Consider the following 15,285-nt stretch of genomic DNA (forward strand, 5'->3'; position numbering starts at 1 on the left):
ATATCTAATATACATATAATATTTCTCACCAATAAATAAAACTAAACCAAACTAAAGTAAACCCTAAAAGGAGTTAGGTAAAGAAAGTTGTATGATCTCATAATTCCATACAAATTAAACTATTAGGCAAAGGATTCAATGGTCCTAGAACGTTTGAATCATTAAATGGTCCCATAACAAAACATGTTTTTTAAGTTTTTTTAATAACTGCTAAATAGTCCTTTTTTAATTTTAATTACAAATTAATCTCATATATTTTATTTAATCATAAAAATTATTTTTTATTTTATAAATTATTATTTTATCATGAATTTATTATGTTTATTAACAATAAAAAATAAAAATAATAACGAATTAGATCTTCCATTGATCGTAATAAACTTTTTTTCTATTCCAATCGATTAAAAGATTATATTTGATCCGTGACGTTCATCCAGGACTGTGAAATCGTGTTTCTTTAAAAATCAATCGATTGGATTATCAAAATAATGAATTGAATTTCAGGTTTCTCATAACTCAATCGATTGAACTACAGGTTGTTATCACAAAATAATCGATTGAAAATTGCAAGGCAGCATGGTTTTTGCAAAAATCAATCGATTGGTCATATTACCCAATCGATTGAATGATGACTAAAATGTGGGTTTTTAAAAATTCAATCGATTGTTTATACTAACCAATCGATTGAATGCTTCAAAACAATCTGAGGTCTCACAATTCAATCGATTGGTTGTGTTACCCAATCGATTGAATTCATCAAAACAATATGGATTTGCCAAATTCAATCGGTTGGTTGTGCTACCCAATCGATTGAAGTGTGTACTACGCCTATTTCAATTTTGTTATCGTTTTTATAAATTATTATCTTATTATTCATCTATCTTATCTTTAAAATTCTATCTTCAATTTTTAAGGTTTTATTTTGATTTAGATACTCTAATCTTTTCTTTTCTTTAATATTAACATTATAAATTGGTGAATAATCCATCATCAATTATTCAATCCCACCATTGAAATCGTGTATCGATCTCTTTGATTATAAAAAATTTCATTGTTTTTCTTTCGAATATCCATCTACTTAGTATCCAATTTTTTTTATTTTTTATCCGTCTATTTAATGTCCACTATTTATTCATCATTAATTGATAATTACAGTCGCAGCAATCAGCAAAGGTTGAATCAATTTTATTATTGTAGTGTTCAGAAAATAATCCATCGTTTTGATTACAAAATCGAGGTCAGTGAATAGAATCTCTAATTTTGTAATTCTTCGTTTCGATACTTTATTCGTAAAATTAATTGTGTAATGAAAAAAATATTTTTTTTATCTTTTAATAATTCACAGAAATTGAGAAATACTAAAAAATAAATAGATTTTATTATTTTTTATTATTAATTAGCTAACAATCAGGGACGGACCTAGAAGGGGCAAGTAGTGGCCTGGACCCCCAAAATTTTAAGAAACTATACTTATATATAAGATTTGTGTTTAAAAAATAAAAAATATTATGTAATTTAATAGTTTTATATGTATTATTTTTCACTATGTAATAGATCTATGTTTTAATTGTTTAATTCACTAATATTTTTTACCTAACTAATTTAATATTATATCCTCAAGTCTTTGTAACTTTTAAATTAGTTTTTATATAATAATCTCTATATTTATTTAAAAAAAATTATTTATTTATTTTATATTAATATATTTAAAATTTATATTATTATATTAATAATAACTTACGTAGTTATATTTTGGTAATCACATTATGTACTTTAGATATTCTTTTCTTATAAAAAATACTTATTTTTTTTTCTAAATTTACGTTGTTGAAAGAAAAACTTTTATAAAAATATCTTATATCTTGTATTCTATAAAGATATTGTGTCTTTCAAATAATTAATAATTTATCATTTATTTTCAAATTTTTAAAATTTTTTAAAAGAATTAATTTTAATTAATAAGATATGTGATAATTTTTAACTAAACATGCTATAAATTATTGGTACTTTATAATTTTATAATGTACTATTGATATTGTTATATTTTTATGATGTAATTATTATATTAAAAATAAAATTGTGAAAAAAATTATAATTATATGTATCTTAATAAATTTGTTAAAAAACTAACTCTAATAACTATATGTTAATTATTTTTATAGATTAAAAAAAATTATTTAAAAACTGGCACCTCCATATTAAAATTTTTGGATCCGTCCCTACTAGCAATATTAGAACTATTTATTTTTTGTAATGTTATAAGACAAAGTGTACTGAATTTTTTTTTCATTAGACATTTTTAAGATGTCAGGTATATTTATGGACACTGAGATGAATGAGCAATATCAGGAGGACGATGACATTAACCAACAATTAAGAATTGAGTAACACAACCAATTGATTGAATTTGGCAAATCCATATTGTTTTGATGAATTCAATCGATTGGGTAACACAACCAATCGATTGAATTGTGAGACCTCAGGTTGTTTTGAAGCATTCAATCGATTGGGTAGTATAAACAATCGACTTGAATTATAAAAAAAACCCACATTTTAGTCATCGTTCAATCGATTGGGTAATATGACCAATCGATTGATTTTTGCGAAAACCATGTTATGGAAAACCTGAAATTCAATCAATTGTTTTGATAATCCAATCAATTAGTTTTCAAAGAAACACGATTTCACAGCCCTGGACGAATGTCACGGATCAAATATAATCTTTTAATCGATTGAAATAGCTAAAAAATTTATTACGATAAATGGAAGATCTAATTCATTATTGTTTTATTTTTTATTATTAATAAACATAATAGATTAATGATAAAATAATAATTTATAAAATAAAAAATAATTTTTATGATTAAATAAAATATATAAAATTAATTTGTAATTAAAATTAACTATTTAATATTTAATAAAATTAGGCAGTATACTTAATTACATAAAGCTAAAGCCAAAAAAAAAAGCTTTCGTACTCCTAATCTCAAATAAAAACAATAGAAAATCTATAATTAAATACATAATAATAAAATACAAATAATCATAATTTGTTTTTCTACTTTTAGATTATGTCTCGGCGCTTCGTCCAACCGTGTTGCCAATTTTATTAGTATTTACATCAGCAGCAGAGATTTTATTTATTAACAAAGAATCTTACGCTACTACTTTTTAGACTTTTAGTAACATTTATATGTCAACATTTATCAAAATGTTAGTAGTTATCATCAAATTAAATTTTAAGTAATATTTTTACTCAAATGTTAGTAAATATATTTATTTTTTTTAAAAAATTACAAAAAGTGTTATCTATTCTATTCTCAGTTAGTTTTTAAAATCGAAACCACATCTCACTCTCATTCTCACTCTCAGTGCTTTGAAACGTGAAATCTCATCTCCATCTCCATCCTCCTCAATTTCTTACTCTGCCTCTTCGATCTCTCCTCAAGATGGAAACCACAATCGCGTGTTCTGCTCTGAAGTTTTGAATCCACCTTTTAATCCTCTTCAATCTCTTGCTCTAACTCTTCGATCTCTCTTCCGCCACCGTCATCGAAGCCTTCGTCGCGTCATCGTCACCGTCAACGTGAGTTCTCTACTCTAGGATCTGAATTGGAAACTCTTAAGGTACGTAGCACATAATCTATTGTTTTATGCTTGTGTTCTTGTGTCTAAAGTTAATCTCGTTGAATTTAATCCATGTCTTCTGAAAATTGTGCCTTTTGTTAATCTCATGCTTCACTACTCATTTCAATCATTTTGGAAATAAAAAGGTTGATTTGATAGGTTCACAAGTCTTTCATGCTAGTTCTCTTACCTGATTGTGCCTTAAGCGATTCATCAACATCATGCAATGGAGTTTCTTATTGCAGATCGAAAAAGAGAAACTTCAACAGCACAAGTAACTTCTCTTAGTTTTCGCTGAATTTGTTTATTCATTTGGCTTATCAATTATAGCTAAAAAATTATAGTTAATGAATTTTCATTGTTATGCCAATGAATACATATGTTGTGTTTGATGAATGATAATAAATCTAAATTTTTTGAGTCCAAGTTTTTTTAATAAAGTTCTTTATTCTTTTGGAAGTGCATTTAAGGTGTTTGAAGAAATGCCTCACAGAATTTTATGTTACTATATATCTTATATCTTAGAGAAATTTGGACATAGTACAATTTAAGAGAGTATGATTTGAGAATATACAAAATAAAAATTTTCTTGAAGTCACCAAAAGTCTGAAATGGGGTGGTTTTGGTTGTAGAAACTATGAATAAAGATTGGAAATCATCGCTGCTTTCGCTTGTGAAGGCGTTTAATCCTGTTCTAGCTATTTATGAAGGTTTCTGCAATTTGAAACAGGTATGGTTTCTCTGTTTCTTCAGTTTCTTTGTTAAAATAGAATGCAACGACATGCAAAATTTGAAACTTTGCAAAGACTAGTTCTAAATTCTACCCCCTTTTTGTGCTCTTGAATTTTGATTCCTTACTGGAAATAAACAAAGAGTTTAAATTTTCAATTTTCGTAATTTGAATTACTTTTTTAGACCTGAATTGTGAGGCAATTTTGAGATTCTTTGGTGGGGATGGTTCAGGTGGATCTCAAGCTCAAAATTTGCCGTGGTTCATCAGTGAAAAAGATTTTGGTCAGGGAAGCCATTGTTCTGCAACTCATCTTGTACTGGGAACATGCCATGGCCACCATAAAATCCGGTCATCCACCTCTGTGGCTAAGTACTGTGCCAAGAAGTTTTCTAAGGACTGTTGTGTTCTTGCTGTTAACAATGGGAAAGTTGTCTTCAAGAGTGATGGCTTGCCAGATATGGCTGCCCACGACTCACAAGGTTTCACAATTTTTCTGGTTTTGCGTTTTGATTGAGGTGAATTTCATGGAATTTATGTTGAATTCTCAACCATGGAAGTTTTTTTAGGTCACAGAAATGGTTTGCTTGGTTCAATTCACTGGAAAATCAGTAAGAGTACAAAAGTGCTAAGTGATGAGAGTGCAGAGAGTGATGCTGGTAAGAGTACTGGCCAATTTTTGGTTCACAGTTTGGCAAAGATTTTAATGGATACTACTGAGTTTGATAGAAAAGATAGTTGCTCGGTTTATGATCCAACCTTGGCATTGCCGCTGACGATCGGGATTTTCTATCGGTAAAGAATAAAAGTAATCGCGTTGTAAGTATAGTTTCTAAACCAACAGAAAATCCTTTCGTACAAACGTTTTGGTTGTCACAAGTAACAAATCCCTAAATAAATTGATAACCGAAGTATTTAAACCTCGGGTCGTCTTCTCAAGAAACTGCAGGGAGGTATGTTCTTATTATTGGTTATGAGTTTTGTAAATTGGGATTTTGAAAGTGAGGAACAAGTAATTTAAATGACAAATAAAATAAATAAATAACTGTAAAATAAACTCTTAGCAAGGTATGAGAATTTGGAATTCCTATCCTAGTTATCCTTATCAGGTGCGATGAGAATTGGATTTTAATCCCACTTAGTTAAGTCAAGTGGACTAATTAGATTGATCCTCAAGTCCTAGTCAATCCCTGTGGGAAGACTAGCTTTAGAGCGATCTAGATTAATTAGGAATCTGCCAATTTCAACCACTGCTGAGTTTGACAACTCAAGTGTTACCAATTACTTAACCAAAGCCAAAAGGAAGAAAATTTAAATTATTAATGTAAATAAAGGAAAGCAATCATAATTCTGAAATACCTCAAATCATATTAAATAGAAAACCAAATCTAAACATGAATAGTTCATAAGCCAAATTGGCAACAAAAGTAATTAAAGGAAGCATTAGAATATCTGAAAGCAAAGTGAAATATAAAGTAAAGGAATATTGAACCTGATAAGGAGTTGGAATACTAAAATTGAAATAATAAGAAATCCTAATCCTAAAACCTAAGAGAGAGGAGAGAACCTCTCCCTTTAAAAATTACATCTAAACTATGAAAAGTGAATAATTGGAGCTCCCTCTCTGAATGGATGTATTCTCCCACTTCATAACCTCTAATCTGTGCCTTCTGGACTTGGATCTGGGCCAAAAAGGGCTTCAGAAATCGCTGGGGGCATTTTCTGTAATTTCTGGTGCGTGGCGTCTGTCACGCGTCCGCGTGGGTCACGCGGTCGCGTCATCTGGAGTTTTCCTTATCACGCGTTCGCTTTGGTCATGCATCCACGTCATCTGTGTTTTGCTTAAGGCGCGCGTCCGTGTCAGTCACGCGTTCGCGTCGCTGTCTTTTCGCGCTAGGCATGCAGCCGCGTCGTCCATGCGTTCGCATCGCTGCCAGTTTCTTCAAAAACTCTATTTTGTGCTTTCCTTCCATTTTTGTATGTTTCCTTTCCATCCTTTAAGTCATTCCTGCCTTAGGAGATTTGAAACTACTCAACACACAAATTACGGCATCGAATGGTAATAAAGAGTGATTAAAATAATTTATTTTAAAGCATAGGAAACATGTATTTCACATATATCACATAATAAGGAAGGGGAAGTAAAACCATGCAATTTACATGAATAAGTGAGTGAAGGATTGAATAAATCTCTTGAATTGAGCACAATATATATCATAAAATATGGGTTTATCAACCTCCCCACACTTAAACAATAGCATGTCCTCATGCTAAGTCCAAGATAAAGAGTAAGGTAAGGTTAAAGTGGTGGAATCTCATGCAATGCAATCTATTCTAAATGCAATTACCTAAATGAATCATGCAATTCTAATTTTTATTCACTTGTATATAAAACTTACATGTAGTTAAATTAATTCACATTCTCAAGGAGTCATATATGCATAGCCAACCTTAGATAATGTTAAGGCACTTTTACAATTGAGATGGGTAAAAATATTTTTTAAACTTGCAAGACAATTAACAATTTAAGCAGAGATATATGGTGATGAGCTATTGAACCCTCACTGGATTTTGTGTTTACTCTCTAGTCACTCAGTGTTTATTGGGTTAATCACTCTATTCTTCTTTTTATCCTTACTTCCTATAACTTTGTTCTTCATCTAACCAATCAACAATTATAGAATACAGACATACAAAAATCATGAGGTCTTTTTCAAGGTTGTAATGGGGCCAAGGTAAAGGTAAGGGTATATGTATAAGGCTAAGTGAGCTAATAAGTGAATCCTTGACTAGTCTAAGATCTCACCTAACATACATATTTTGTAATTCAAAGCTTCTTAACCTATTTGCCCATATTTTTCTCACTTTGTATTGCAAGCTCATTAACTTAAATTTTATCCCATGTGCATTGATTCTTTTTAATTTGCAATTGGAAAATTTTTTTTGTATCCCTTTTATTTAAATAAATTTTTTTTAATGCACATGGTAATTCAATTAATTTCACATAAGCATGCTTCCCAAAATTTTTATTTTGAGATATCTTTATTCTTTTTAACTTTCTACCTTTGTTTCTATCATCCATGTTCCCATAAGTTTCCCACACTTAAACAATACACAATTTCTATCTTAAGCTAACCAAGGATTCAACTTGGGATTTTTATTTTGTTTTTCTGCTTAAGGCTAGTAATGTGGTTTATATAACAAGAGGGGTTTAAAAGCTCAAGGAGGCTAACAAGGGTGATGTAAAAGGTAGGCTTATTTAGGATAAGTGAGCTTAAACAAGTAATGGCCTCAATCATCTCTTAGTATGTATCTATACTCTATAATTGGACATATAGATTAAAACAAAGCAAAGAACATCAGAATAAAAAGAAGGGCGAAACACACAGGAATAAAATTATGGTTTGAATGTAACCATACAATTAAGCTCAAAACTCACAGGCTGTGTGTTCTCTAGCTCAAAAAAAAATCATATATCAGTTATACATGTCATGCAAGTAGAAATTAAGAGTTCCCATTATTCTCAATGTAAAATTTATTTTGGGTGGCTTTAAAGTTTTAGTCTAACTCCTTGATGAAATGTTGTTAACTAACTAACATGTTATGTTCTATGTACAAGGTGTGTGGATTGTTTTTATTTTGTTAAAGTCTCTAGTTTACTTCCTTTTTATTTTCAATTTAAACCAACTATCACATGCTAAAGGGTAAACTATACTAATTAATCCACATATTCTATAACTAATAAGTTAGAATTGCAAACTAAACTAAATGGCTAAAATATGAAATAAAGTGCAAAATGCAAAAAATAGAGTAAAAACACATAAAAAGAACAATGTATAAGTACTGAAAGATAAAAATAAAATAAAGATAAAAATACAGAAAAATAACCAAAATAAAATAAAAGAGTCTGTAGTGGTTCACCAAAAAATGCGCCAGAGATGGCGACCTCCCCACACTTAAAATAAAGCATCGTCCTCGATGCTCACTCAAGCTGGGTGTGAAGGAGTGTCATCACTGGAAGGACGGGCTGCTGGAGTCTCGGTGGTGGCCTGAGGATCTGCAGACTGGATGAGCGTAGGTGGGTCTGTCTGCTGGAGAGGAGGCTCTGACCGGATAGGAATCTCTGGATCTGCGGCCTGAATCTGCTGTGGCTCCTCCCGCTGTGGCGCAGCCTGCTCTGGTCCTGCCTGTGCAGCCTGGGTGGGGGTCTCCTCCTCGTGAGCATCCTCCTCCACCTCAGATGTATCAGAAGGGGTGTCAGGCTCGGAGGGGATGTCGACGCTGGAACGGATCATCAACTTGACGTGCTCATAGCGTCGTTTGTTGCGACGCTCCATACGATCCAAGCGGGCGAAGAGTCGATGTACCAAATGGTAAATAGGCTCAGGAGCAGCTGGAGGTGCAGTGGGTGGGGTAGGTGCAGTAGTGGAAGAAGAAGGGGCAGCCGAAGGTGTGGCTGTCTCATCAGAAGTAGGAAGGAATGGAGGTCTGTATCCTAAAGCCAGAAAGTTCCTGCTGTGAGGAATGATCTTCTTGCAGTCCGCAGCAGGTGGCTTCTCATCAGCATCCTCCCAAGGCACGTCAGCTCGACGGCCTAGCTGGGTAACCAGGTAAGGGAAAGGGAGGGTGCCTCTGACATGAACCCTGGCCATATAGTACCGGATGAATCGTGGCAGGTACAGGTCCTTACCCTCCATCACATACCAGAGGAGGGTAATCATAGCAGCAGACAGCTTCGTCTCATGAGTGCTCGGCATAATAAAGTTACTCAGGATCTGGTGCCAGAGCCGAGCCTCATCATTCAAGTATATCCGCTTGATTCCTTTAGGCATGGTGGTGTTCTTACCCATGACCCATGGGACAGTAGGGTCAAGGGCTATCCTCTCCTTGACAGCGTCCCAGTCGAATCTCAGAAACCTCATATCCTCTTCAGCCTTTTGGTAACCGTCAGGCTGATCTGACTTAGGCTGAAGGCGCAGAATATCCTCAATGGCCTCTTCAGTGATCAGTAACTGTTTCCCTCTGAGGTGCACTGCATCCAGGGAAGTCTTGAAATAATTGCAGTAAAACTCTCTTACCCAGGAAGCATTGACCTCAGTCAAATTCCTCTCCAAGAAGAACCAGCCTCTTTGTTTGATCTGATTGGAGGTGTACTGCTGTAGTTCTTCTGGAATTTTTAAAGTCCTCTCTAGGTACAGATTTCTGGAGGTAGCAAACACCGGATACTTCAGCTCACAGTATCGGTTTGCAAACTTAATTGGATCAGTGGTTGGGAGGAGCTGGTCAGCCTTCTCCTGCGGGGTAAAATACTTTTCCCGCCAGGAGTCATCATGCATAAGCTCCAGGAGAGACATAGAGGATCACCTCTTTTCCATTTGTCAGTTTTTGCCTTACCTTTTCCTTTTCTTTGAGTGTCAGACATCCTGAAAAACAGAAATCTAGGATATAATAAAAACAGAAAAACAAGTAGGCAAATAACAAGATAAGCACAAAGTGGCAAAGGAGCAGTGAACTATGAAATGAGTTGAATAATTATGATATAAAGAGAATTCATGTTAATTAGGAAAGATGATAATCATGCCTTGAGTTAAAAAGTAAAAATAAAAAGTTGGTCAAAAAGCAGAGGGGGTTGTTAGAAAGTTAAAAGTGGTTTGAAATTGAAAAAGAGGTTAGAAAGCAAAAATCAGTGAGTTAGTAAAAAGAAAGTCAGAGTAAGTGGCATGATGATTGGTTCCGAAGTAACAAGAATTTCACAATTCGAAGCAACAGACAACTCATATTCAAGCAAGGAAATCAAGTTGTTGATGATTCAGATAGATATACCAATAGTGAAAATTGAGATCTAATCAACAATAATGTGAGTTATTAACCGGGAAAACAAAAGGAATAAGAATGCTGGCCCGTGCATTCATGAATTGGTTTGGTAAAAGCTAAGGAAAGCAAAATTGAAAATGCCAAAACCAATACATGAATGAGAATCAAAACGATTTACAGAAAATTGGGCAGCATTCCGGCTAAAATTGGATGTTCCCGGAAAATAAACAGCAGCAGAATAGTTCATATAAATTAAAATAAATTGTAAATAGATATAAATAATATGAACATAAAAGAGCAGTCGCAATAGCAACATGAACAGTAAGAACATCATATGAACTATACTAACATCACAGCAATAGCAGAATTGCGAAAATTATAAAACAAGTAGCAAGAACAGCGTAATTAATCAGCCCTAAATCCACTAACCACATCCTAGCTACTTAACCACCTAGAATCCACTACAACATACATCTCTAACTAACCTAAATTTAAACATAAACTGAAAAAAATATGAAAATAACTAGGAATGAAAGAAAGGTGGTGTTCGGCGGAACTTGGTAGGCGTATGAGCTAAGCTAAGGAACTGAGAGATGGCGAGGGTGTGGTTGTGGTGGCGTGGCGGCGGCGTAGGGTGGTTGGCGCGGCGGTTGGTGGCTGTTTGGGGTTAGGGTTTCGCGTCACTGGGGTTAGTGAAGTTGAATCCACGCGAACACGTGGGACACGCGGTCGCGTGGCTAGGGTGGACGGGGGGGTTGACGCGATCGCATGAGTGACGCGATCGCATGGAATAGGAAAAAGGATGAATGACGCGGTCGCAAGAGGCATGCAACCGCGTCGCTGGAATTTGTGCGAAACGCACAATTCCAGCGTCGTTTCAGCGCAACTCTCTGTCTCCTTTGGGGTGTTGTGCAATCCACGCGACGCGAACGCGTCGCTCACGCTTTCGCGTGGGATAGGTTTTGTGCAAGTGACGCGTTCGCGTCGGGGACGCGAACGCGTGGGCCGTTTGTGCTAGACGCACGACAGCCGCACGATTCCAGCCCAGATTTCTAGGCGTTGGATTTTTACGCCGATTTCCAGATCACGCGGCCGCGTGAATGACGCGGACGCGTGGGAGGTGGTTTTCGCAACTGACGCGAACGCTTTAGCGATGCGATCGCGTCGCACGCCTTTCTTTTTTTTTATGCAAATGTGCAGTTATGCAGTATGTAATGCTAATATGAATGTTATGCAAAACTCCAGGTTCAATACAATAAAATAAAATAAAACTCGAAAACAAATAAAACTAAATAAAAAATGAAAAGGGAACGATCATACCATGATGGGTTGTCTCCCACCTAGCACTTTTAGTTAAAATCTTTAAGTTGGACCTTAGATGAGCTTCCTGTTATGGTGGCTTGTGCTTAAATTCATCCAGAAATCTCCACCAATGTTTGGAATGCCAACAGCCTCCGGGGTCCCAAACTAGGCATGTAAAACTTCTGAGCAGCTTCAAACAGATTCTCAGGCTTCCGGGGTGACGAATGTCATAATAGATTCTAGGATCCCAAACTTTGCTTTTAAATCCGCCTCCGTCTTGATCTATATTTTTCCATCCGGGCGGTTTAGAAATTGTATTCTCACCAGGATGACCAAACGCCTTCCGAGACCCATTCAATTGAACTTGGTACCAATCCGTGCACTTTGAATTGGAGCGTGGGACCTTATTGAACCTTGCGCACCAGCTCTGAGTACAAGCCATTTCTCTCTTACTCTTAAAGCTGCAGAGAGCTCTAAGCTGTCCATCTGTTTCAAGCAAACCATATTCAAGTGGAAAAATAAAGTTAAAGGTTAAGGATTGTACCCACTTGAAGCTTGTATTAGGTGGTAATGGCCTTGGGATAGGTGTTTCCAGTGGTTCTGTAAGTTCTACTCCCTTGTGATCTTCTGTGAATTCCTCCACTTCTTTGCAAAATTCTTCAGCTGTAACTGCGTCCTGATTAAAGTCTTCTATGTATTCCTCATCATTTAAGTCATACGTTGGAGGTTGAGAGAAATCTACCTCGACGTCATCTTCGTATTCCTTTGGATAAGGTTCTTCAGGCTCAAGGAATTCAGTTGCGAATGTGAGTTTGTGACTAGGAGAGCTTGATTCGTGATCATTACTGCCCATGGAATCAACCTCTTGGTCTGTTCCGTCCAATTTTTCACAGGGCATATGCTGTGGAGGTCGTGCACTGTCCTCCTTGGCATTAAATTCGGACTTCTCAGTGGAATCCTTTACGGTTCTTGATTCCCATGGAGTTTCAGCATCTCCTAAACCTTCAACCACTTCGTCCTCTACAACTACCATGGCTTCCTCTACTTGTTCCAGTACGAAGTCATGCTCCTCATTGTCCACCAGAGTTTCTAGTGTTTCTTTCATGCTACGCTCTTCTTTTGATTCTCCACATGCGGCCATTGGAGTACTTTGGGTTCTCAGATGTCGGAAAGCTATTAAATTTACTACCTCAGTTACGACAGTAGTGAGTTCTAGTACGCCCTTTTCTATCTTTGCTTGCCCCTGAAGAAGAACACGAAGTTTGTCATTCACTGGAGGTTGGGGTGGGTGTGAGGTCTCATTGGTTGATGGAGAGGGTTCAAAGTAAGAATGTGGTAGTTCTTGGGATTAATTGGATTGGGATTGTGGTGGATAAGGGTCATGTGGTGCTGAATGGTGAAAAGGAACTTGTGAGTGTGGTAGTTCAAATCTACATTGAGAGGATGGTCTATAAGCACAGGGTGGGACTTGTTGGTAGTTACAAGGTTGTCCACCATATCTATTAGCTTGGTATGCATTGTAAAGTGGTCCTCGTCCATGATATCTTGGAGGGTGTTGCTGCCTAAAGGGTTGATCAAATCCTCTTGGCTCCATCCATCTTTGATTGTTTAGACCTTGATGCATATTCCTGCTATAACTTCCGTTCCCTTCAACAATATTAGAACCAAACTCAAAGCGAGAGGGGTGAGAATTCATAGTAGCTAATTGAAATAAAAGGAGAAAACAAAAACAAATAAACAAGCAAAAGAAAAAATATTTACAATAACCAATAATAAGGCACACGTTTGCGGTTCCCCGGTAATGGCGCCAAGTATAGTTTACAATAACCAATAAAAGTAATCGTGTTGTAAGTATAGTTTCTAAACCAACAGAAAATCCTTTCGTACAAACATTTTGGTTGTCACAAGTAACAAACCCCTAAATAAATTGATAACAGAAGTATTTAAACCTCGGGTCGTCTTCTCAAGGAACTGCAGGGAGGTATGTTCTTATTATTGGTTATGAGTTTTGTAAATTGGGGTTTTGAAAGTGAGGAACAAGTAATTTAAATGACAAATAAAATAAATAAATAACTGTAAAATAAACTCTTAGCAAGGTATGAGAATTTGGAATTTCTATCCTAGTTATTCTTATCAGGTGTGATGAGAATTGGATTTTAATCCCACTTAGTTAAGTCAAGTGGACTAATTAGATTGATCCTCAAGTCCTAGTCAATCCTTGTGGGAAGACTAGCTTTAGAGCGATCTAGATTAATTAGGAATCTGCCAATTTCAACCACTGCTGAGTTTGACAACTCAAGTGTTACCAATTACTTAACCAAAGCCAAAAGGAAGAAAATTTAAATTATTAATGTAAATAAAGGAAAGCAATCATAATTCTGAAATACCTCAAATCATATTAAATAGAAAACCAAATCTAAACATGAATAGTTCATAAGCCAAATTGGCAACAAAAGTAATTAAAGGAAAGCATTAGAATATCTGAAAGCAAAGTGAAATATAAAGTAAAGGAATATTGAACCTGATAAGGAGTTGGAATACTAAAATTGAAATAATAAGAAATTCTAATCCTAAAACCTAAGAGAGAGGAGAGAACCTCTCCCTCTAAAAACTACATCTAAACTATGAAAAGTGAATAATTGGAGCTCCCTCCCTGAATGGATGCATTCCCCCACTTCATAACCTCTAATCTGTGCCTTCTGGACTTGGATCTGGGCCAAAAAGGGCTTCAAAAATCACTGGGGGCGTTTTCTGTAATTTCTAGTGTGTGGTGTTTGTCACGCGTCCGCGTGGGTCACGCGGTTGCGTCATCTGGAGTTTTCCTTATCACGCGTTCGCTTCGGTCATGCGTCTGCATCATCTGTGTTTTGCTTAAGGCGCGCGTCCACGTCAGTCATGCATTCGCGTCGCTATCTTTTCGCGCTAGGCATGCGGCCGCGTCGTCCATGCGTTCGCGTCGCTGCCAGTTTCTTCAAAAACTCCATTTTGTGCTTTCCTTCCATTTTTGTATGTTTCCTTTCCATCCTTTAAGTCATTGCTACCTTAGGAGATCTAAAACTACTCAACACACAAATCACGGCATCGAATGGTAATAAAGGGTGATTAAAATAATTAATTTTAAAGCATAGGAAACATGTATTTCACATATATCACATAATAAGGAAGGGGAAGTAAAACCATGCAATTTACATGAATAAGTGAGTGAAGGATTGAATAAATCTCTTGAGTTGAGTACAATATATATCATAAAATATGGGTTTAACAACCGCCTCTAGACTCTTGCCACCAATCTGCAGAAGAAGAATCTTGCAGTGATAGTGGTTGTGATAATTCCTTGGCTATAGTGCCCGTTCCGGCCATGGATGCTGCATCACCTGAATTGAAACCAGGCTGGTCACTACTTCACCAGAGAATCTTATCAGAAACTCAGTTTCCTAATAGACTATCGGCACGCTAGATCTCTGTGGTCTAGTGGGCAATGAGGTTGCCTAGTAGGAATCTTTCATATGCTTCGGATCAAGATCGCAAGCCTCAAGATGAATCTGTGTCTTTGGATAGTGAAAATGGTGCTGTTGTTCCAGTAGATTATGGAATAGTGAATCTATGCTGTTGTTCCACCCTAAAATGGTGCTGGGGCATGCAGGTTAAAATCTGCAATGGAAAGGTAATAGAAGTGGCGGCTTCAGAGAAAGGGTTTTATACTGTTGGAAAACAATCTCTGCAAAATCACACTTTGGTTGATCTTCTGCAACAGCTAAGTCGAGGTTTCGCTAATGTATGTAGTTTTCTGGTTACTAATCATGAACTTGTTG

General features: G+C 35.7%; 1 long non-coding RNA gene across 1 annotated transcript; it reads left to right on the top strand.

Moving 5' to 3' along the window:
- Positions 3,408–3,875, top strand: LOC110271672. Its single transcript, XR_002362235.1, has 2 exons — positions 3,408–3,627; positions 3,787–3,875. It is a non-coding gene; the product is annotated as an uncharacterized LOC110271672 (long non-coding RNA).

This window comes from Arachis ipaensis, chromosome B01 (assembly GCF_000816755.2).
Source record: "Arachis ipaensis cultivar K30076 chromosome B01, Araip1.1, whole genome shotgun sequence".
NCBI classification, from domain to species: domain Eukaryota; kingdom Viridiplantae; phylum Streptophyta; class Magnoliopsida; order Fabales; family Fabaceae; genus Arachis; species Arachis ipaensis.